At 39.9% G+C, this 21,337-nt stretch overlaps 1 protein-coding gene across 5 annotated transcripts in view; it reads left to right on the top strand.

Annotated features, from left to right (window-relative positions):
• Positions 1-21,337, top strand: part of PTPRF (protein tyrosine phosphatase receptor type F) — a 375,952-nt gene that overhangs the window by 71,617 nt on the left and 282,998 nt on the right. For all 5 annotated transcript variants that reach the window (XM_059854008.1, XM_059854014.1, XM_059854010.1 and 2 more), the window contains exon 2: positions 18,030-18,110. The gene's annotated coding sequence lies outside the window, so the exon portion shown is untranslated. The remainder of the gene's footprint in view (positions 1-18,029; positions 18,111-21,337) is intronic.

The raw sequence follows: 21,337 nt of genomic DNA, 5'->3' as shown, positions 1-21,337 counted from the left end.
AAAGTGCTGTAATGCTGCAAATTTACAGCTGTCTATAAGGCACATTAATAGGGTGGTAAGTTACCTTCAGAATGAATTTGCCTGGCATGGGAGCTTCTCTGTGCAGCTGCCTGTGCCTCTTTCCTGGGAGCAGAGCGGGTGCCAGGCTGAGCCTACTGCCGGCACCTGTGGAATCAAGGCACATCAGGATTTTTTTTTACTTTAATTCATTTCTGTGTCCACTGATCTTGTGGTGATTATGAGGACAGTGAAAAAAAAAAAATCTAAATAGCATTGAACAACCTCCACTGGTGCAGCTGGTTGTCCTTAGTCAAAAGTCTATTTTCTGTTGGTTGATAGGTTGTCTTATCGGGAATTAAATTTTTCAGCTGAGGAAGCCATCTAACTGGAAATGGAAGAGAAACAGGGTTAAGGTTAACTGAACTGTTGGGGAAAAAAAGGTATTAAAAGCATTCTGTTGGCTTTGCAATGGGAGGAGTTGGGCCATCACTTGACTTTCATGGGGAAACATTTGGTGCACCGAATGCTACTGAAGAAATTACTGTGTTTGACAAATTTGTATGTAGGGTAGGGTTGTGTAAAGTCATTAACAGGAGACCGATTAAGGGACATCTGAGGCAGTTTTTATGTGGAATTTAATTTAGAGTTCTGTGAAACGGACAGTGCTGCTGCAACACAATTTGTTCTTGCAGCACTAAGTGTGTCCTTATGGCCAGCCTGGTTGGTTTAGAGATCAGTTGTTGAGTTTTAATACTGGGGGAGCAGGCAGGATTGTTATCAAATAAACCTGAAGTGAGGCAATGAGTCATGCAGGTGGTTCCTAGCTGTGGTGGAGAATTAGTCATACCTAGTGGCAGGTATGGGGGTATTTTGAGGTGAGGATTTGAGACAGAGGATTCCTTTGCCTACTGGCCATTTATCCAAGGAGAAAACTGAGCTATGGGTTTGCTGGTGGTTCTTTATTTTTTTTAGTTTTTAGCTTGATGTGAAACTTTGAGAAAGAAGGGGCCTTTGGGGAGGGAGTTTTTGATACCTGAGGGCAAGACAGTCCTCTGGCCTTGGTGTGTCGTGTCAGGTGTACTTTGTTGGGTTAATACTTTGCAATATTTGTCCACCCTACTGGGGTTCTCAATACTTCTTTGTTTGTTGTTATTTTTAAAATACTTATTTCTTCTGGACGTTTGGGAATGGATGAGAGCAGGTTGGATAATAAGAGGTAGCCATAAAACAAAGGTAATAAGCATGTAATAGATTGAGGTTTAAGGGAGTGAGGAATTGTAACCCCTTGGAAGCTTTTCAGATGATCATGTTGTTTCTCTGGCACATTTCAGCTGTCTATTCCAGGATTAAATTTCCAAATGACTGTATAAGCTATCTTCATGTCTTTTTAAAGGATGGAATTACATAATTAAAGATATCTTGACAGAATGTCACACCATGTTTATATATAATTTTCTCAATGTGATTCACCCAGGGTGTGAATACAGCTATAAAATTGGCCAGGTAGATAGCTGAATAGTTCAGCATGAATTTTTGTATTATCACAATTAAAAGGAAGCAAGTTTTGGGAAAATGTGGATTGTTAAGTCTTGATTTTGTTTTGAATGCCAGAGAAATCCAGTATGTTATTGAAAAAGAAAGAAGTAATAGGGCCGTGGGAGTTCTTAAATGTGAATATTAGCAGGATGTTTCTGGGTGAAATCCTGACAAAATGTGAGCTATGTCTTGGTGTTACTCTGTAATTGCCCCTTTGTTGGCTATCTGGGAGAGATCACAGGGCTGAAATTATTACTTTGGCCTTGCACAGAGCCTAGTTTGGGCTCTTTCATTGCTATGTTTGCTTTTTAATAAGTAATTCAGTCTGGGAAATTACTTCTCCAGATCTCTGAAATTGGTGAGGGGAAGACTGAGAATTAGGTGAAACATATAAAGATGTGAAATTGAGGCTGAAACCTAATATCCAGAAAGGCTTTCTGTTAGCATAGAAGAAATGGAGTTAAAGCAAATATAACTTGAAAGTTGTGTAAAGGAGAGGGGGAAAGGAGAATACTTTGTGAGTTTCAGGAGCACCACTTGGACCACTGTGTTTCAGAGCAAGAGTGCTGCTTGCCCCTCAGTTTTGTTCTGACTTTGAAGACAAGTAATTTCTAAGTAGTGTCAAGTCTGGTGTAGCAGATTTCTAGGTTATTTCCAAAAAGTACGGAGCAATTTTATGATGTGGAATTGTTCATTTGCTACTTCTGTTGTTAAACTTTGCTTGTATTCAATAACTAAATCCATAAATGTGAGCATAAGTAGCCTCCCTAAAATGCTGCCTTGCAATTTATTTTGAATTTGCATTTGCCTTTTTGATAAAATGGTGAATTTGGTGAGAGATTTCTCATTGGTATAAGCTTATTAAAAACATAAAAATGAAGTACCACTGTGCTGTTTTGTAATTATTAATATTATGAGGTAACATTCCAAAACAGTAGCATGTTTTGAGTGTTGTGTGCCTTTATCTATATTGAATTTGTACACTGTCATCCTGGTGGGGTAAGAGACAGAGATCCCATTTTCTTCCTTACATGTGCAGTTCCAGCATATCTATGCAGGATTTTAAAAAACCTTTTCTAGCAGTATCTGTAGTGCTGTTGGAGTTTGTTACCTAATGCAGTGCAAGGAGTTTACCTCAGAAGCAGTCTCTTGTTATCATAGAAATTGGTTGCAGTGAAAAGGCATAAATATTAAGAAGATAACTTTCTGGCTGGGTAGTGGGAGGAAGCCTTTTAAGCCTTTCTACTTACCTTCAGTGTTTTGAACTGCACTGTTCTGATAGTGGGAGTAAAGGGTGGTGGGTAAAGAGGAGGCAGAGCTTGGCATTACCTGCTTTCAGGTGAACACAGAGTGATCCCTGTGTATATAATTTGGTTTCACCAAAGATTTGAGTGTACTTTTTCTACAAAAAGTAAAAACCCAGGAGGCTGGTGAATGCAGTGTGGAGTTAAGACTCATCCAGAGATATGCCAGTGGGAATTGATGAAGAAGGAAGCGATGCTTTGCCAGCCCCACTGCTTGAGTGAGGACTGGACAGTGTGTGGGTGAGGTGACCTGCTGTGCACTCTTGCTTGGGATTTGACAGGCCTTCTGTCAAAATATGTTGCTATCCATCTTTGTGGAATAAAAGCAGATGCTTTTGATTGCTTAAAGAGAAATAAAGCTGGAGTGTCAGTCTGTCCCAGACCTTGTCTGTCCCCCATTCCATCTGGGGTCTGGGAGTGTGCCCTCGTACGGGTGCAGGGAGGAAGGTGCTACCCCGGGCATTCCGTACTCGTTCTGATCAGCAGTTCTTTGTGCAAACACTATACAAATATTAAATTACTCTTTGTTTTATTTTGTTTGTTAAATATTTGCCTTCACAATGCAGACAAATTGCTGCTGGCACAGCTATTGTCTTTGCAGGGTTACTCTGGGGATGTATCTGACAGATCTCTATTGTGACACATGAAGGAAAATTCTGAGTGGTCTCCTCTTTCAGAAAATGCAAAAGCTTTTCACTTGATTTTGTTGTATTTAATTAAAATAAATACACCCAGAGGCTTGAGCAATTGCTGGATGTTTAAAAAATAGAAATAGGAAGATTAAACAATTGAAAAAAAACATTATAATGCACAAATGTATTATACAAAATGTATAAACTTATGTTAATAAGATGATAAAAATTCAAGGGAAAAACTAGCTTGAATATTTAAAAGTGTATCTTTAGATCCATTGCCCTTTAGGTCCTATGCCCTCTTTCAGTATTACTTAATCTTTGTATTTATATTTTAAAATATTTAGATAATTATAATTTATATTGCCTTGTAGAAAATTGGATTGCATTAAACAGGTCCTAAGATTTTTTCTGTGTATGCATTTGATGAACTTGGAATAGAGTTCTGCATGTGTGTTTGATGGAATGTTACTGGTTTTGTTTATGGGCTTTATTGGATTGGGGGGTGATGGTTATTTTGTTACTTTCAAAGAAAACCTGTTTCTTAAGGACATGGTTGCTGTTCTTTTATTTAAAATTACAAGTTACAAGAATCATCTGTCAGAAGTGAGAAGAAAGGTGAAAACCTAAAACTTTCTGAATGATTTGATGTCTTAAGCTGTCTGCAGGCAGAAGCAGAGTTGTGGCCTTCATGTGCCTTGGCCAGCAGTGCGGGTGATCCCGGCCTCCTGCCCAGCTAGTGGTGCAGGCTGCAGTGGTCCTTGCTGAGGGACTTTATCTCTTCTGTTACTGTAGATAACAAAGTGAATTTGGTTTCTGTGGTCCTCAGTTGTGTTTTGCAATTGGTGACTGCTGCTGAGATGGAAACAATTGATGCTGGTGAGATGGTCCACAGGCTCAGTGTCCTGTTTGCCAGACCTGCAGAGGACTCTCACCCAACTCCCTTGCTTCTGGAGAAGAGATCGTAGGTGTTTAGGAAATTCAAATAAAATATTGGAGGCTTTCTCAGTATAAATATTGTCAGCAGAGATCAGAACATTTCACCCTTTGGTGTCAGGAGGTGGCACGCATTAAAATCCAAGTGGCACATCTACATATTTCAACAAAATACACTGCCTCTCCTGCCTTCACATTTACTTTTAAGTTTCACTGATAGACACATTGGCTTTTATATCCTTTCTGTGCACATTATGCCTGAAGGTTCCTTTGCAGAAAATAAATTTGTAGTCACTAGCTGATAAAGGTCTTTGCACAGCGATCCTGCAGAAACGTTTTTGGAGCCATCCTTCCCGTTGTGGTGGCATCGCTCAGCCGTATCTCACTGGAGGTGACAGTCTACCTGCACTATTTAATGTTGTATCTTTCCACTGCAGTTTTTCAAACCACATCAAGGAGATACTGAAATTTGTAAATGAAGACCTCTTGTATAACTTGGTGCAAACTATTTTGCTGACTTGAGCTAGGCAGTCTGATGAAAATGCTTTTTTCAAGGAGGAGCTACAGGTTTATGTGGTTATGGGCAACCTTTGTATATGTGCTCAAATGCATCCACGTGTGTGTATTTACAATATTTACTCTTCAAAACTGACGTTCAAGCAAAGAGCAAATCACTTGTGTTCATGGTGTGCTACTGTGGTTTGATGCCAGTGGGTGCTGGAGCTTTTTCATGATTAGCAGTGCCTTTGTTTGCTGAAGTAAGCCCATATTTTGATAACATTACTTTCAGGTTTTGCAAACTGTAATCAGTTTACATATGTAAGCCATTCAAGTTTTTGAAGTCTATCAAATGTGCCATTTTACATGCTTCCTTCTTTTTATGAATAGAGGTAGGCAAATGAAAAATAGTCTAGCAATCAGAAATTGTTCTTCACAAAAGGCTAGTAGTGAAAGTGGAGATGGAAAAACACTTTTAAATAGCAGAGGTGGTGTATGGCATGATTAAAAAAAAAAAGCCAACTTTTTTTGTCTAGAGTTCAGTTAAATTTGAAAAATAATCTTTGCTTATAATGAAACTGCTTTTGTCTCCTGTGTTGCAGCATTCTGAACAGAATTAAAAAAAAACCCCTAAAAAACAGCTCCACAACAACTGATTTGCCATAATTTGCTGAATTCTGCATCTTGATATTTTGCAAGAACAAGCTATTGTCTAATACTGAAGTAAGAACTCTGGCTACGCATTTATTGTGTTGATGAGGTTAGGAAAAAGTCCTTTAAGGTTTTGTTGAAGCTTATCCAGTAACAAGATGTATTGTGATGACTTGAATATCTTAATAGCCAAATTTTCATCTCTTTAATAGGGAAGAAATGTAAAGAATATTATCAGAATAGTCTGTCTGACATACAGAAAATGTTAAACTTTATCACATTCCAACAAAAACAAACTCATTTATGGCCGCACAAAAAAAAAAATTATTATATCCTGTGTTTGCCTGCTATAAATATGATTTATTCCTCCAGTAATTACAGTCGCTGATTTTGTAAAAGTTGAAAATGTTTCTTTTCTCCAAGCTTAACAAGACTCCTGCGTTACCATTGCTACTGCATTGCAATACTTTGAACTTGCTTAGCAGACATGACAAAAGGTTTTAATTAAAATACTAGTGAGATAAAAAAAATATCATTTGTCTGCATTAACTTTGTACGTTTCTCATAATTCTTTAATTCTTGTAATAAAGGAAAAATACCATGACAGTGATAAGAAGTTGTCTTCCCTCCTTTCTCTCCCTCATCAGTAGGAGATTGTGTTGGAGCTCTGGGATGTTTTGCTTAATCCCACTGCGGGCTCTCAAGTATCATTCAGATGTTCCTTGTCGGTGCAGGATGAGGAGTATTAGAAGGCTTCAATTCACCAGCAGGAGCACAATCCCAGCATGGATAGGGATATGCTGAAATCTGTTCAAGTACCCTGGCCTTCCCAGCTCCCAAGTAATTGTAAAATAACCCACTCTTGAGTTTTATCCCATCTGAGTATTCCGAAATTGAAAAGACTGTCAGCTACAAAACCAATAGGATAGCTCAAGGACCTTCAGGGGTATTTCTGCCAAATACATGGTAATTTTGGTATGATGCTAAAAATAGAGAACATTGTCAGAGTTCATTAAATCTTTCCACTCCTTTTTTTTTTTCTTCTTTTTTTTGCTACTTTGTAATAAATATCTCATTCTCTGAAACATGATTTAAATGGTGATTTAAATCAAGCAGAAACTTTGAAGTAAATTGGTTCCTTTGATCTTACTTTGTTACATTTCTCAAAGGGGAGGTTAATTATTAGTAGTTTGGTAATTATTAGATTGCCTTGATTTTTACTGCTAAGTACAGCTTTTACAGTAAGGTAGCACCTTTTGTCAGCCTTCTAAGCATATGTTATAATTGTCTGGCTATGCCAAATAGGCATCCAGGTACTTCATATTTTTGGTAGTAAAATAGTTGTTTAACATTATGTGCCGAGTATATAGTTGTATTGATGTCAAAATTTGAATTCAGTTAAAATGAATGAAACAATATTATACAGTTAACTAAGTTTTTCTTGAATTTATTTGGAATATAAACCAAAAGCAACAGGGCATTTTGCTTTTTGAATAGGTAAGGGAGGGCTTTCAAGTTTTTAAATAGTGACTGGACAGTAGTTTTGGCCCAGAAAATTTTGTAAATGGTAGATTTCATCCTCTTGCTCTATATGTTTAGATTGGAGAACAAAACCAAAATTTCATGCTATGTTATTTCTTAATTGATTTCTTCTTTTGAGCAAAACAAGTCTTTGAATTGAATTAACTGGATAAACTGAAATTAGGAAAAAAACTGTTTCTGCATCAGTCAAAAGGTTAACTATTATTTAGAGTTGGTTTAGTGCATTAATTTCCATTGTTTAACCTGCTGATTTTCCTTTCTTAAAGACACAGCAAGCAAATATAGTGTTTTTTTAATCTATATTAAATTCAAATACTTTCAGTACATAAATTAATTTTAATTTTATGCCTATTTACAAATATATAAAATAAGTTGTAATGCTTTAGAAACATAAACCTAATTTTTATTAAGTATGTTAGGACATTTTTTAAGTATATATTTGAAATAAACATTTATTTTGCTTCTCAAGGAAAAATCCTTAACCATGTGAAAAGATAAATTCATGCATCTGAGAGTTTCTTTTTTTCTGTGTCACTTATGTAAGCATGTGGATAAGCATAAGGATCAAAAGAAATTAGGATTTCTTGTATTTGTGATTACAAGAAATAAGAACCCTGACTATCCAGAGGTGGCCATTATTACTGTATTGGTACTGTTAATCATCCATCTGAGCATGTAGTGCTGATGCAGCCATTATAAGTGGGAATCCCTGTTGTAGTGTTTGCATTTCAGTGCATGATGGTATAGATGTGAAAATGTAAGGCAAAATAGATATGTGATGCATTTATTTTACTATTATCAGTATATTCAAATCTTGGTGCTTTATTCACATATAAAAAATTGAAATACAGGCATTTCTGAGACAGAATTTTGGCTTATTTTAGTAAGCATAAAACTAGAGTGTTTGTATTGTAAATAACTTTTTAAAGTGTTCTTTATTTTAATACTTTCTGTTTATAGGAGATCACTCATTGGGGATTATAATTTATGATAATTTTGGTTTGGGAGTGGGGAAAGCTGTTTATTAATTGAAAATATGCTTGTCTATACTTCATGAGTATATTCATCCACATTTAATATGTATCTATTATAGCTGTTCTGTAGTAATGAATGTGTGATAGAGTAAATGTGTTCATCTCTGTTCACTTTAGACACCTGTATTTCAATTTTAAGCTGCATTTCACCTTTGGTAGGGATTGGATGTTCCAATGTAATGACTGTTGGAATTCCAGTTCCTGTCTGGGGTGGGAGTGTTGCTTCTCTGAAAGGAAAACAGCAAAAACCTTTTGGTTTGTGCAGACTGATGCTGTTTCTGATTTTTGTTACCATTTTAGAGGATGTGAAAGAAAAAAGCCTAGTATGTTGCATAAAGGTGTTAAAGATTGATTATAGAATGGGGTTTGCTGGTAGCAGTTTACTGATTTGGACACTGCTGCTGATTCTCCAATGTTAATACGTTCTTTGAGTCTTTGGCTTTGTGTCAAAAGTCTTGTGAGAGACAGATAAACATCAGCTCTTTGGTGCAGTGGAGGACACGCTTCTGGCAATGCTGATGTGAGCTTGGTCTGATTCAGTGAGTTGAGATGGATTAAAGCCAATCAAGCCATTCCATTGAATTGCATTAATATTATAACATTTCTTATCACACAAGGTTTTTTCATTACACTGAGAATTTGCTGTCCTGTGGAATACACCACTGGGCAAGCAAAGAAAGCTGAGAGCAATTAATCCTCAAAAGAACAATCCTAGTCCTGACTTCATGCTGTCTGTCCTGTTGGTGTCACTCTTAGGAGTTTGTTTGTAATGTTGTTGTTCAGATCTCTTCTCTTCTGCACCCCAGTGCTAGAGCTGTTCTGCTCTTCTGGTGTTGACAAGATACCTGCGTGCTTTTCTCTTCTAAAACCTTTCAAATTTCTCTAGAGTCCCTTAAAGTCAGTTCTGTGCAGGAGTCTGCTTGATGTGGAATCAACACCTAGCAAAAGAGGAGGTGGGGAACCACTGAGCAGTGCTTGAAGTGTGCTCCTTTCTAGCCCATCCTGGACAAAATGGCAGTAACCACATTCTGCTCTTTTTCTCTTTTCCAAGCTAGCTGGGAATCTACACAGGTTTTTCTGGGACATCAGTATAACTGTGGCTTATACAATGTAGATAGATGAGATTTTGAGATCTTGTGTTGTGGCATGAAATACTCCTTTTGGTTTATCCTTGGCAGATTCCAAGGTTGAGGCGACTGTTTGGGGAATGGATACTTCAGATGAAAAGATATCTATCCTCTCCAGTACCAGTTATTCTATATGCAAGAAAAGATACAGTAGGCTGATGTATAATAGTGAATTTCTTAAAAAGAGTAATTCTAATCCTAATGATTAATAATTAGCTACTCATAATTCTTGAAACATGTGTCTTTATCCCTTTGATTACTTAGTAGCTAATAATTTGTATACCAGTCGTCTGTGTTTCCTCATTCCATACACCTCTGTTAAGTTCTTCAAGATTCCATTCATATTGTACATTTGTCTATAAGCTCAATACTCTGAGGAGGGGAGGGGAGGTACAACATGGGAAACTATATCAGAAAGGAGGTTCCTACTTTTCCTCCTGACTATTTTAGCACTGTGATGAAGAGGGCATGTGGGTGACTCTTTGGAGGAGTGAGAAAAGGTGTGAAATGGGATTGCTAGAGAAAATGAGTCTCTTCCAGAGTAATTGTTCATCTTGTTCCAAGCTAAAGCCTTGTTTTGCTTTGCGTCCTCTCTTTTGAGAGAACAGTCAAGGAGCAGTATAGAGTCATATAATAACTTTAAAGATTCTAGGAAACCAGAAGGTGAACCTGGCCTACCTGTGCTTGATGCTGAAAGTACAATCTGGTCGCTTCAGTAAACAGTAATAGCAACTATTGCAGTTTAGTCATGGAGAGTGTTGCTCTGCAGGGTTACATGTACAGGAATAGCATGTGCAGGAGAAAACGCACTTACCTTCCGTCAGCTCCCTGAAGAGCTCCAGCCACTTGTTCTGTCAGGTTTGTGCGTGTATTGGTCTGCCAGCCTGGCGGTGTCAGTACTGCCGAAATACAGGGAAGTCTTTAATCTGGTACATCTCTGAACAGGATGATGTAATTGCTGCCCTTTGGTACTAGCAAGATCTGTGGGCTGAATATTGATATGCACCTCTGCCCAAGTCATGCAGATCCGTGATTGTTCCCACTCCTTTGGCGCTATCGGAAATGGGGGTGAGATGCACAGCGGTGCTTGGGTGAAATACTAGTGTGCCAGTTGGATGGATCTGAAAAAATTTAGTCCCCCTCCCTCCAGCAGTATAGACAAGATAAATCTTTGGCTCCACATGGGTTTTGCTGATCAATATAGGAAGCTCTGTAGGAATTACTTTGTTACAGTAAACATGTAGCAAGTAAAACATAGGCAGACCTTATGGGCATCTAAAGTAAAATTCCTGGTCCAAATTCCTTGAGTTGCCCAGGGTGGGACATGAATTTTCCCCCTTGCCGCAGGATCCTCAAAAGAAGATATGGCACATAAGCAATGTTCCTAGATTTTGTACAAGTGGGAGTAGTGGTGTCATTTCTCCCTGGAAGTCCTTGTAAGTTATTCATCAAACTTAGTCATACCTGGCACTTGTAGGCAAGTGAGATTGTTCAGAATCTCTCAAGAAATGTTTTGCCTTACGTTGAGAGGTTTGTTTGCTTTGTGCCCAAAACTCTCATATTTCCAGGTTTGACCTGCTCCAAGAACCTACTATCAAAATAACTGATAATGTTTTAAAAGCAATACCAAGAAACCAAATGTTTGTCAGCACCCCCCCACCATTTTTTTCCCCTCAGAAAAAAGCTGTGGATGGTTAGGCCAAGACATGCATATATTTCAGTCGTCCAGTTTGGCTGAAGAAACCTGGGCTATTGATGATTTTTTGGATGTTGCCAAGGGCTCATCTGCCTTCCATCTCAAAGGAATCTGGAACTGAAAAGGTCATCATAATACTGATACTCAGAGCATCTTTCTGGTTATCCTGTTAAGCTAAACATGAAAATGTCATCTCCTTCAGCTCTAGAAGTACTCATGTGACTCACTAGAGCAAAGGGCCCTGCAAGTATTTGCCCATTGGTGCCAGAAGAAAGGACATGCTTGTGCAGTAGTGTTGTATTCTTTCTAACTTCTTTAGTGGGTAAGGATGCTGTTTTGGATGGCCTAGAAACTCCAACCCTGTTAGGGGACATTCTTGCTGTATTAGGCAGGAGCAGGGTTTCTTCTCAGCCACATGCCTGGGATTTCTTGAGTGCAGCCTTTTGAGCCCTTCTGAAGCACGTGGGACTCTATACAGTCATGGCTTGGTTTGCCAAGGTCTAACTAGCCCTTCATGTGAGTCTTGCATTTTGTTGTCTTTTGTGTTTTGTAGAGATTGAAGACTGAAGCAATTGCTGAGCTGAGAGCTCCCTTATGACACAGAATTGCATTTTTCATAGAAAGAAACTGGCACTTGAAATCATAAAAGATGGATTTTACTTTTGTTTTAATTGTTCTGTCCTTGTGCCCAGCTCTGTTTTACACTTTAGGGGAACCATGATATTCTTTAGATATCTGCAGAGTTCTTGAATAAATTAATGTAGAATTTGGAAAACAAACTGACTTTGTTTATTATCAAAGCAGAAGCTGCCTCAGCACTAACTCTCTCTGCATAGCTAAGACCAGTATAGCTCAGATGTGTTCAAATCAAATGCTTCTTCATCTTCTTAAATAAGTTTTCTCACTGATTTGCAGAATATCATCTTGGTTCTTTATTATACAATATACAGCTTCTGTGAACTAGATAGTCACCAAAGGTAACATTAGACGCTGAGCAAATAATTGTTTCCTGTCACACTGCATTAGTAACTGGGAAGAAAGTGTTTCCTAATTTGTATTTGTGCAGAACTAAATATAGCTCTAGTGAAGCTTAACTTCAGTTCCAGCCGTTCAAGTCCCTAAGAAATTGAGTAACGTGTTTGTCAGTCACTAGAAAAATGACTCTCTGTGTGTGTGTGTGTGTATGCTCCTTGCCTGCCCACTTTCTAGTTTTATAATCTTAGAGACTTGAATGTGAGGCTGTCCAAACTCTGAGAAAATCCTGATAGTCCTGGGTTATTGCTGTCTGCAGGAACTATGGCAGAAATTTTTTTCTACTAGGAGTTTGAGGGTATCAAGCCCTGACTGCATTCCCCATTCCATATTTAGCAAGAACAAGGTTAAATTGTCCTGCAGTTATGTTTTCCAGCAAAAACTGCTCTGACTTTTCATCTAAAATCTGAAATTTATTAGTTCTTCTACTCCAGTTGTTCTGTAGAGCTGATAGCCTGATGCAAAAGATCTTTAAAAAAAACTATTTAAGAAGTATTCAGATTGGGATGTACCAGTGAAATCATGCTGGTAAGAAAAATCTGATGTTACAGGGAGATGTATTGAATAGATTGTGTCTCCTCCCTGGAAAACATGCACATTTTTGTCTGTGCCTTGGTATTGAGTCTGGCAGCTGTGGGATAACAACCTTCGTGCTGCATTTGCACTGAAAAGGCAGCACTGCTTCCTGAGGTACTGGAAATGCCAAATGCTGCATTTCAGAGCTTGAGTCTTTCAGCTGGAATCTGTGAGGAGAATGCTTCAGGTTCATCTCTTCCAGTGAGGCTAAGTGTGAGCCCCAGGCTCAAAATAGTTCCATTCTTTTTTTGTATTAATTTGAGTTCATCAAGATAAGCTCGTCCTCCCTGGCTGTCTCTGCTGGACACTGAGGAGGAGGACTGTTTTTGAAAGGTCTGAGGGATCTTCCATCCAGAGTTTGTAGAAGACAAGACAGTACTTCATCATTCATCTGTGTCACTTCAACCTTAGTGAACTATTAACTTGTGTGTTTTATCTGTGCTCTGCCCAGTTCCATCAGCTCTCTGCCCAACTCTCTCATGTTATTGGTCATGCACATAATTAGGAGGTTGTTTTTGCTGGTGGGGAGGAAGAGGAATCCCATATTGGCTGTCTGTCTGCACATGTACCTCTTACTACAGAGAGATCCTTTGAAGAAGCAGTCTGAAGAAATCCAAAGAAAATTGCCAAGGTTTGTAACAGCTTTCCTCCTGGCAGTCTGCGGTTTATTTATACTGTAGGATGTGACAGGCAATTCCTGGTGCCTCGGCTCTGTCTGAAGTGTGAGTGATCGCTGGAAATGCGAGTGGTTGCATTAGCAGCTTTCTTCCCTCCATTGGGGAGAAGTTTTGAGATTGAGCTCTCTCCTCACTGAGGTCTTTTGAAGTTTGGCTCTTTAAAATCATTCTCCACGCCAACGACCTACTAGTGCAGTTGTCATCCTTCCTGTCTAAGGAGGACTGGACCAGCCTCTTGTCAGAGGCCATTAAAGCTGCTTGTTTCATCCGCCAGAGAGGTCAGCAGAGAAAGACATAAGTAAGTAATTATTCCCTTCCTCTCTTTCCAGTAGCTGAGTGAGCTCTGGAAGTTGAAACATCATTAAATCTCTGAGCAATGTGGACAGTCTGCAAGCCAGCCAAGGAGCCCATGTCACATGGTGGAGGGAGGGCTGAGTAACAGGTGGTATTTAGAAACTAATTAATATTTGTGAATAACAATGTGCTGTTAGTAAGAAAACAATTCTGTCTGCTTGTGAATATTTATGATGATGACTTTCAACACTGCTTGGATCATGCAATGCTTTTCCAGCTGCTGCACCTCCTCTTGTGTCACAACATTTCACACCAGGGTGAAAATATTCTCTGCTGTGTGGATCCGTCCCACAGGGCAGCAGCTGGCTGAGCAGCACTGTGGAATACACACTCTTAAAAGAATGCTCTCATCAGTTCAGTATTAATGGAACTAGATCCCAAACACTTGAAGTAATCTTTGCTGGTGGAGTAAGCCATACAAATTAGCTTGAGAATTCATCCCATTAAGAGCCAAGCCATGCACAGAGGTAGTGCTGTGTTTGAAGAGAAAGCAGGTGTTAAAGGTTGTTCTACCTCTTAATGTTGTGTGTGAGTGTTTTACAGTAGATCAGACTTGCCTAATGTAATCTTTGTAATGCTTTCATTTAAAAAGCTCCCTGTGGTTTGTATTTGTTGAACTGAAAAAGCAGAATCTACTTTGTAGCTTGGTGAGGCGGGGTGTTCTATTGAACATGTGTTCAGACTGTCATTTGGGAAAGATAATAGGTTTTTAACCTCTGTCACTGTTAAGACTGTGGTATTTATGGAGCTCTGTTGAAGCTGTGCCTAGGCAGGTAACCTTGTGATGCAGGTTTTCCACAATTTGCCATTTTCTTGTGATAAGTTGTGGCTTTTCTTGGCCCCTTGCAGTGCCTCTTGCAGCGTCAGCCAGCATGGGAGCTCACCAGGAGATTCCTCACTGTTGTCGATGCTGTGTAGAAAGCTCATCGTTGCTGGTGTTGTCTGTTCACTAAACCACTGTCTCATAGATTGAAAACTCTGCCTTGAAGAGTTCCAGAAAATATTCCTGGCTTGGCACATGGAAACTGACAAAACCCATGGAGGTAGTGCTCATGTTTTCAGCAGCAGATGTGTCCAGGTGCAGTTGGAGGTGCTGGGCTCTTGTTCAGGGTGCTGCAGGGGACGTGCAGCATGGCACTTACTCTTGGCAGCCTCCCCACTGCTCCTGATGGCCTTGAGTTTAACTTGTGGGAGGAGGGAAGCTGTCTGTGCTTCAGTGTGCTAAAATCCTGTTGGTATGGTCTCTCTTTGGTCACTCAAGGCCTCCAGCAGCCTAAATTAGCAGATGGAGATGGCAGCGTGCTGCACGGAGGAGGTTATCTCCAGTGAACTGCCATCGCCACTTTTGTCACCGCTGATTAATTTTTTTTTGTTCATGTTTAATCCTCAGCATCAAGTACCTAATGTTGATATGCCCCCTTCCCTGTATAAGCAGAACATCTCCTGTATAAAGTCAGTTAAGACACCCAAAACTGCGTCAGTGTAAAATTTTAAATACATCTGTCAGACGGATAGACACAAAGAAATTCAGAGCAGAAGTGATCACTTCAGCGTGCACACATCTACTTGTGGCAGGAATTTCCAGGAATCCTCAATTCCTTATTAAACATTGCTTAATATGACAGAGAATATTTTCTAACCCCTTAATCTTAAAATTCCTTGCTCCATCTTAATATTTTCAATGTAGAAGAGGTTGTTTGGGTTTTTGTTTGGTGGTTGTTTTTGTTTTTGTTTTTTGGGGTTTTGTTTGGGTTTTTGTTTGGGTTTTGTTTTTTGTTTGGTTTGTTTTGGCCATTTGTTTTTTTAAAGTGACATGGTTCCACTTCCTATTATAGCAGTAGTGTTACTGTGGTGTAGCTGAGAATAGTTGACTTGAACTACCCCTGTTACATAGATGCAAAGAGCTACTTAAGCTTTTGGGAGAAAAACGTTTCTAGTGAAATACATGAATGTGTACCATGAATGACTGCAACTGTGTGTTAGAACAGTAGTAAATTCTATGGGGTTTCCAAGGAGTGCATTTAAAAGAATGCATAAAAAGTAATATAACAATTAGCAGCAGAGACTGATATATTTAAATGAAGTCATTAATTTAAAGTGTTGGCTTACACAAATTTCAAGCGTTTTTATGCATTTAATAAAGGGTTGCTTTTAAAGTAGCTTAAGTATCCTTCTCTGCATGCAACGTGTCCTGGGAATTAACAAACCACTTAATGCTGGATGGATTCCACTCAGATGCAACTGCCATTCCTGCAGCAAAGACTGATAAAGAGAGTGGAAAGAGCCAGTACTGAAATGGTCATCCTGTTAGTCTGGGGGAAGGGAAAAAACAAATCTGTATTATCTCTCTTCTGTTTATTTAGTATGCTGATCTGTGCCATAGGCATCAAGGTGGATGTGTGCATGCCTAAAAGAGGGCTTTCTTCAAATTTCAGGGAGCCTGGCAGGAGGTGCCAGGGTACTTGTCTAAAATTCTCTGCTGAGGGATGGAGACCAGTGCTGTGAGACAGCTGAAGGTGGAAGTTGGTGATTTGATACTGAGGGAGAGGTGCTGGGGTATAAAATTGTGAAAGAAGGAAAAACTCATGACATGTTCTAGATAAAGGAGTTTGCAGGGATAGAAGAAAGAAGGACAGTGTGGTCAAAGTTATGGAAAACATACTGAGGAGCATTGTGCATAGATATTGGCAGGGTAAGACCTCCGGGTTTAGAACAGGAGCACGCTCAGAATAATTACAGTGAAGGCTGCCAGTGTGTGCCAGAAGTAAATATAGTAGTGTAAGCACTGCTACAGAGTCATTGAAGTCAATGCTGCATAACATAAATTGCATAATATATTTATTTGTGAAGGTTATTAGAGCACAGTTTTAAATGGATCCGAGTCCTTGGTAAGGTGAGTGTATTCTGGTTCCCTGGGCTGAGGTTTCGAATACATCCCAGACTGATCTGGGGGCAGACTGCCAGCAAGAGGGGGGAGGTTGCTTTTCCCTTCCTTCCAGCTCCAGTGCTTGTCCGAGCAGCTCCTGAGCTGCTTCCACACAAAGTGCCAGGAGGAAAGGAGCTGCCCTCTACCCTCAGAAATGGAAAACTCTGGGGGTATTCTTGTTGTCCTGGTCAGCTGAGTTGTTGAGGGGATGAGAGAGGATCTCCAAGGGGTTGTGTGTATGAGCGGTAGGTGAAGGTATTTCTTGAGCGCAGGGGACACTGGGCAGGCAGTCTGATCGAGCCTGATTAGTGCATGGTGCAACAACCATCAGACACCCAAATTTCAGGGCACTGTCACACTCTCCATAAGAGGGCTGAAAATGTTTACAAAATGCGTACTTTGTAAATGATAAAGACTAAATAATGTATTCTGTGCATTTGCATAATTTTGAATCACTTATCCTTCTGAGGGCTGTAATCACTTGGCTCATGTTAAAATATGCTTAACGGTGGAGTTGAGCTCAAGCCATCAGCTGTGGATTGAGTTGACACTGAAGATAGGAGATGTGTTTTTAGGGAGAGACCATGCACAATCCCTGTGATGTCCCTGGCACCACAGAGCAGTGCCCTGAGGGCTCAAGAGGTGAGAGTGGTAGGAGGCATGGTCAGTGCTGTGAAAGGTCAGGGTGTCTTTCAGAAAGAGCTTGAGACCCAGAGCAGTCGAAGTGGGACATACCTCCATGGTGATGGCATGCCAGGTCATAACCTTAGAAAGCATTAGGAGAGAAGCTTCTGCTCTGCATTGGTTGGGATGGAGAGGGTTACCAGCTGAAAATGCTGGAGAAACACATGTTTGGGCAGTTGCAAGGTGACATTGGGCCACAAGGATGGGGTTGGGCAGAAGATGCTGATGTGGGGTGGTAAGAACTTGCTTGATTTGGGTGGGCAAATGAGCCCTGACAGGGAGGTGATGTAATTCATTTTTTATTGTCAGGGAAATAAACTTCAGGGATAGGGAAAGCCATGTCAGCTGCTGGATCAATGTTGGCATGAAAACAAATGGATAAAAGCTGTTCAGGAGTAAGTGTTAGGCTGAAAGTTTTTTAACTACTAGAGGAGCTCAGCTCTGCAGTTAGAATTGGATGTGGAGGCTGAGGAAGAGCACTGTCAGTATGTGGGGCTCTGTTGCTGTGATTGGGGTTCTTGGATGTGATACCTGTCGTGGAGGGCTAAGCTAATGATCTGTAAACATCTTTTCTGCTTGTATCTGGTGGTGGATTATCATGATTGTGTCATGTGCAAGGAGAAAAGGGGAAATTGTCCCTTGCTGTCATGGTTTTACAAGTGCTGTATGGGAATATGTGCTGAACTGAACTGCTGCTTCCCCAAGGTGGAGAATTCGTGTCATTAAACAAAGTTTTAATCTTTGCTGTACCTTTAATCTGTCAACGTCTCTGCTGTTTTGGTCACTTCTGACACTTATTCTTACATGGTTTGCTTTTCCCCTAGGTATTTTTATGGCCTCTGTCACAGTGGTGTCTCAGTGTCTTCCAGGCATTTATGGATTTATTCTGAGAACGTTCCTGTGAGGTAAGGAAATATCACTTGGTTTTACAGACTGGGAACTGAGGCAGAGGGAGACAAAGGTTGCAGGAGTCTTGTAGCATAGCCAGCAGTCAAGCACTGATTGCCAACAAGTTCATTATTGTCCTGATCCCATACCCAGCTACCTACCTCTGGTTTTTATTCTTTCTTCCTCTTTTTACTTCTTTGGTTTTTTTTTCTTTTCCCTTCCCTTGTCTGTGTTTTAGTAGCAATAATCTGCAAGGAGCTGGGAGGACCTGTGGAAAATATGATTAGGATACTGGTGTCCTTTTTTTAACATTGTTACTTATGAGCTGAAATTCCTTTCTATAAATATCAGCAGATCTGTTTATGTTAAATGATTAGCATGTTTAGACTTCCACAGATAAGCTGTCGTGCCTTTTTGAGTCAGTAACTCCTTTATCCTACCTGTCTAGGCTTGTGGCTGTTGAATTCTTACCTTGCCTAAGCTAATGCCATCCCAATCACCTAAAGCAATGCCAAGAATTTCATCATCCATGCAAAGATCTGATTCATGTTAAGACAGGTGTAAAGTTTCTCAAGCACACTTATGTATAATTACTGTTTAACTTTATTTTTCAAAGATCTTTCCAAGCCAGCTAAAATGTGCAGGTTTGAGCTCCCAGATTCTCCCAGAAATTGGATTTCAGTGCCTGATTAGTGATGCTGATCCCTTTCAAAAGTATTGCAAAGTTCCTGACACATGTGTGCTCTGAATTACAATTTAGATAATAAAATCAAATATCATGAATAACAGCTTGCAAAATGTCTCTTTTTTCCCCTTTTAAGTAAGGAATTTTTAAGGTAGGTCTCCCTTGAGCCCTTTTCTCTCTTCAAGATGGTATTTAAAATGTGACTTTTACTACTTAAAGAATTTTCTTAGAGTTACAGCAGTATTACAAGTTAGAAATACACCAGCAGACTCTGACAAATATTTTTATTTATGTTAAAATTATCAGCTATTAAAAATATAACAAACATTGCAAAGAAATATTCAATGCTATCTTTCTAATTTCACAATCTGTAAAATACATGTAGTAGATCACATTTATGCTCTTTATTAATGTGTATTACACGTCCTTGTGTCCCTGAGAATAAGGCCCTAATGACTCATGAGCTGTCCCAAAGTGTACTAAATAAAATTAAAGAGCTGGCGAGTGACCTTAACAGTCAATTAGCCTGTATGCCACTCAGCCTAGTATTTGTTGAGTGTAGAAGAGTAGCCAAAATTCATTAGCTAAGGTGCTGGTGCTTGAAACAAGCAAGATTCCTCTAGCATCAGAACTGGTGGTGCTGCTTAAGTGGAGATGGAAGCACAAAGGGTAGGTATGTCTGTGTTGTGTGTGTTTGAGAGTGCTCCTGATGTGGTCCTGGGGCGGGGAGAAAGCTGCTCCAGGGCCTTTGGGCTCAGAGCCTTGTGGAGGAGATCCTGCCAGCACCTGGTGCTGGGCTGGGCAGGGGCAGGTGCAGTTGGAGATGGTGCTCAGGGTTTGGCATGTGCTGCTTGAGAGGTTACACAGAGACACACAATGGGAGGGCTGCTTTCAGAAACCTTGTGTTTCACAGCAGCAGGGCAGGGAAGGATGTGTTGCTGTGGTGTATGACATGCTTGGTTTTCCTCAGAGGTGAGCCCGGGTTGGTGTGATTGCATTTGGGTGTGCTGGAGGGTGAGCAGGAAGGCTCTGGGCTGCTGTGCCCACTGAAGAACTGGGTGTGAATACTGGACCCCCTTCTCCCTTCGCTTGGGAGACGGGACATGAGCAGGTGCTGAGTATGCAGAGGTGCAGACAGGTCAGATTCCCTGTTGCCCACCAGTTCCTTGCAGGCTCACCTGTCCCATGGAGCTGTCAGCATGAAGCCAGGCTGGCAGCAGGCAGCAGGGCTGAGCATATCCCAGTGATGGGCAGGCTGGCAAGCTGCAAACTTGGACAGTATCTGAATTATGGTAGCATCAGTCACCTTAAGTTCACATTTCTTAATTAATCATCTGCATTTTGTTTTGTATTGTGTTGGGAAGCATCCTAGAGCTTAGTTTGGAGATGGCCACCCCCCTGGGAGGGCACTGTGTGGTGACAGAATTGAACCAGGAGAAGTGACATTACAGGGGAGCTTAGGTGGCAGCTTGGTCATGCAGCTCCTCAGCGAAACAGCTGTCCTTGAGGGCTTCTCAGTTTTATAGCACTTCTTTCCTGGTATGTGCAGTTATGAATGCTTTCAGTTTACCCTGAGAAGGTCTTCTGTCATTCTTAAAGTAAACTGAGGTTTCAGGAAAGAAAAGATGACAGACTCAGTCAATAAAAAATGTGGCTGATAGTTCAGTTTGAATGGCATGCAATAATATTGTTTAAATAAATCTACTTTCTGGAACATAAATTGCGCAGAGTCTCCCTGTTCTAGGTCATGGTTTATCTGTAGGGTTTTCTTTTAAAATAATTTCCTTAATAATAATTTGTGGGGAGGGGACAGAGAGCATGGGAACAAAGTGGATGAATGGGAGAAAAAAGAAAAGAAAGCCTTTTCAATCACATCAGGCTGAATCTAAAGCATCAAGGAATGATGTTACAGGAGAACCCCTGAAGATAAACTGTAGCCTAGATTAGCAAAATACAGATTAAGTTTTCAGGAGTTTAGAGACAGTGCTCTGTCCTGAAGCAGTCTTTTGTCATTCATTTAAACTAAAATTGTTGTATGGTTGCATTTTCAGGGATATACAAAAGTACCTATCCATTTGAATGTTACAGTTGTGAAGTTAAGGAATTTATTAAAGTGAATAATGCCTGAAAAATTAAAAGAAAAACAAAATTTAGATTTTTTCATTTGAACTGGCTATTCCTAGTGAAATACTTTAATATCTATGTGATTGTGGTTAGGGGGATTTTTATACAAGCAGCATTACCCCTGCAATTGCAGTTGAAACTGAGCCTTCTACATGATTAGTGTTTGTCATTGTGACTTTAAAGCAAAAATGTTGTCATTGGGTCACCTTGTCTTCTTATAATACTTTGAACATTTTCATTCTTTAGTTTATTTACATTTTGGAAAATGTGGTACGATACCATATTCTAAATGAAGAGTTATTTTCTGTAATAGAGGTTACATATTTCTACAGACTGTTGGTGCTAAAGGTACGTGATTCAAAGTGTTTTAATTGTGTGTTAATGCCAGATTGGCTGGAACATACTTATAATTAGAGCAAAACAGTGAGTTACCCC

This window comes from Haemorhous mexicanus, chromosome 9 (assembly GCF_027477595.1).
Source record: "Haemorhous mexicanus isolate bHaeMex1 chromosome 9, bHaeMex1.pri, whole genome shotgun sequence".
NCBI lineage: Eukaryota > Metazoa > Chordata > Aves > Passeriformes > Fringillidae > Haemorhous > Haemorhous mexicanus.
The sequence above is the reverse complement of the archived record's forward strand: the minus strand, read 5'-3'. Positions and strand labels throughout refer to the sequence as shown.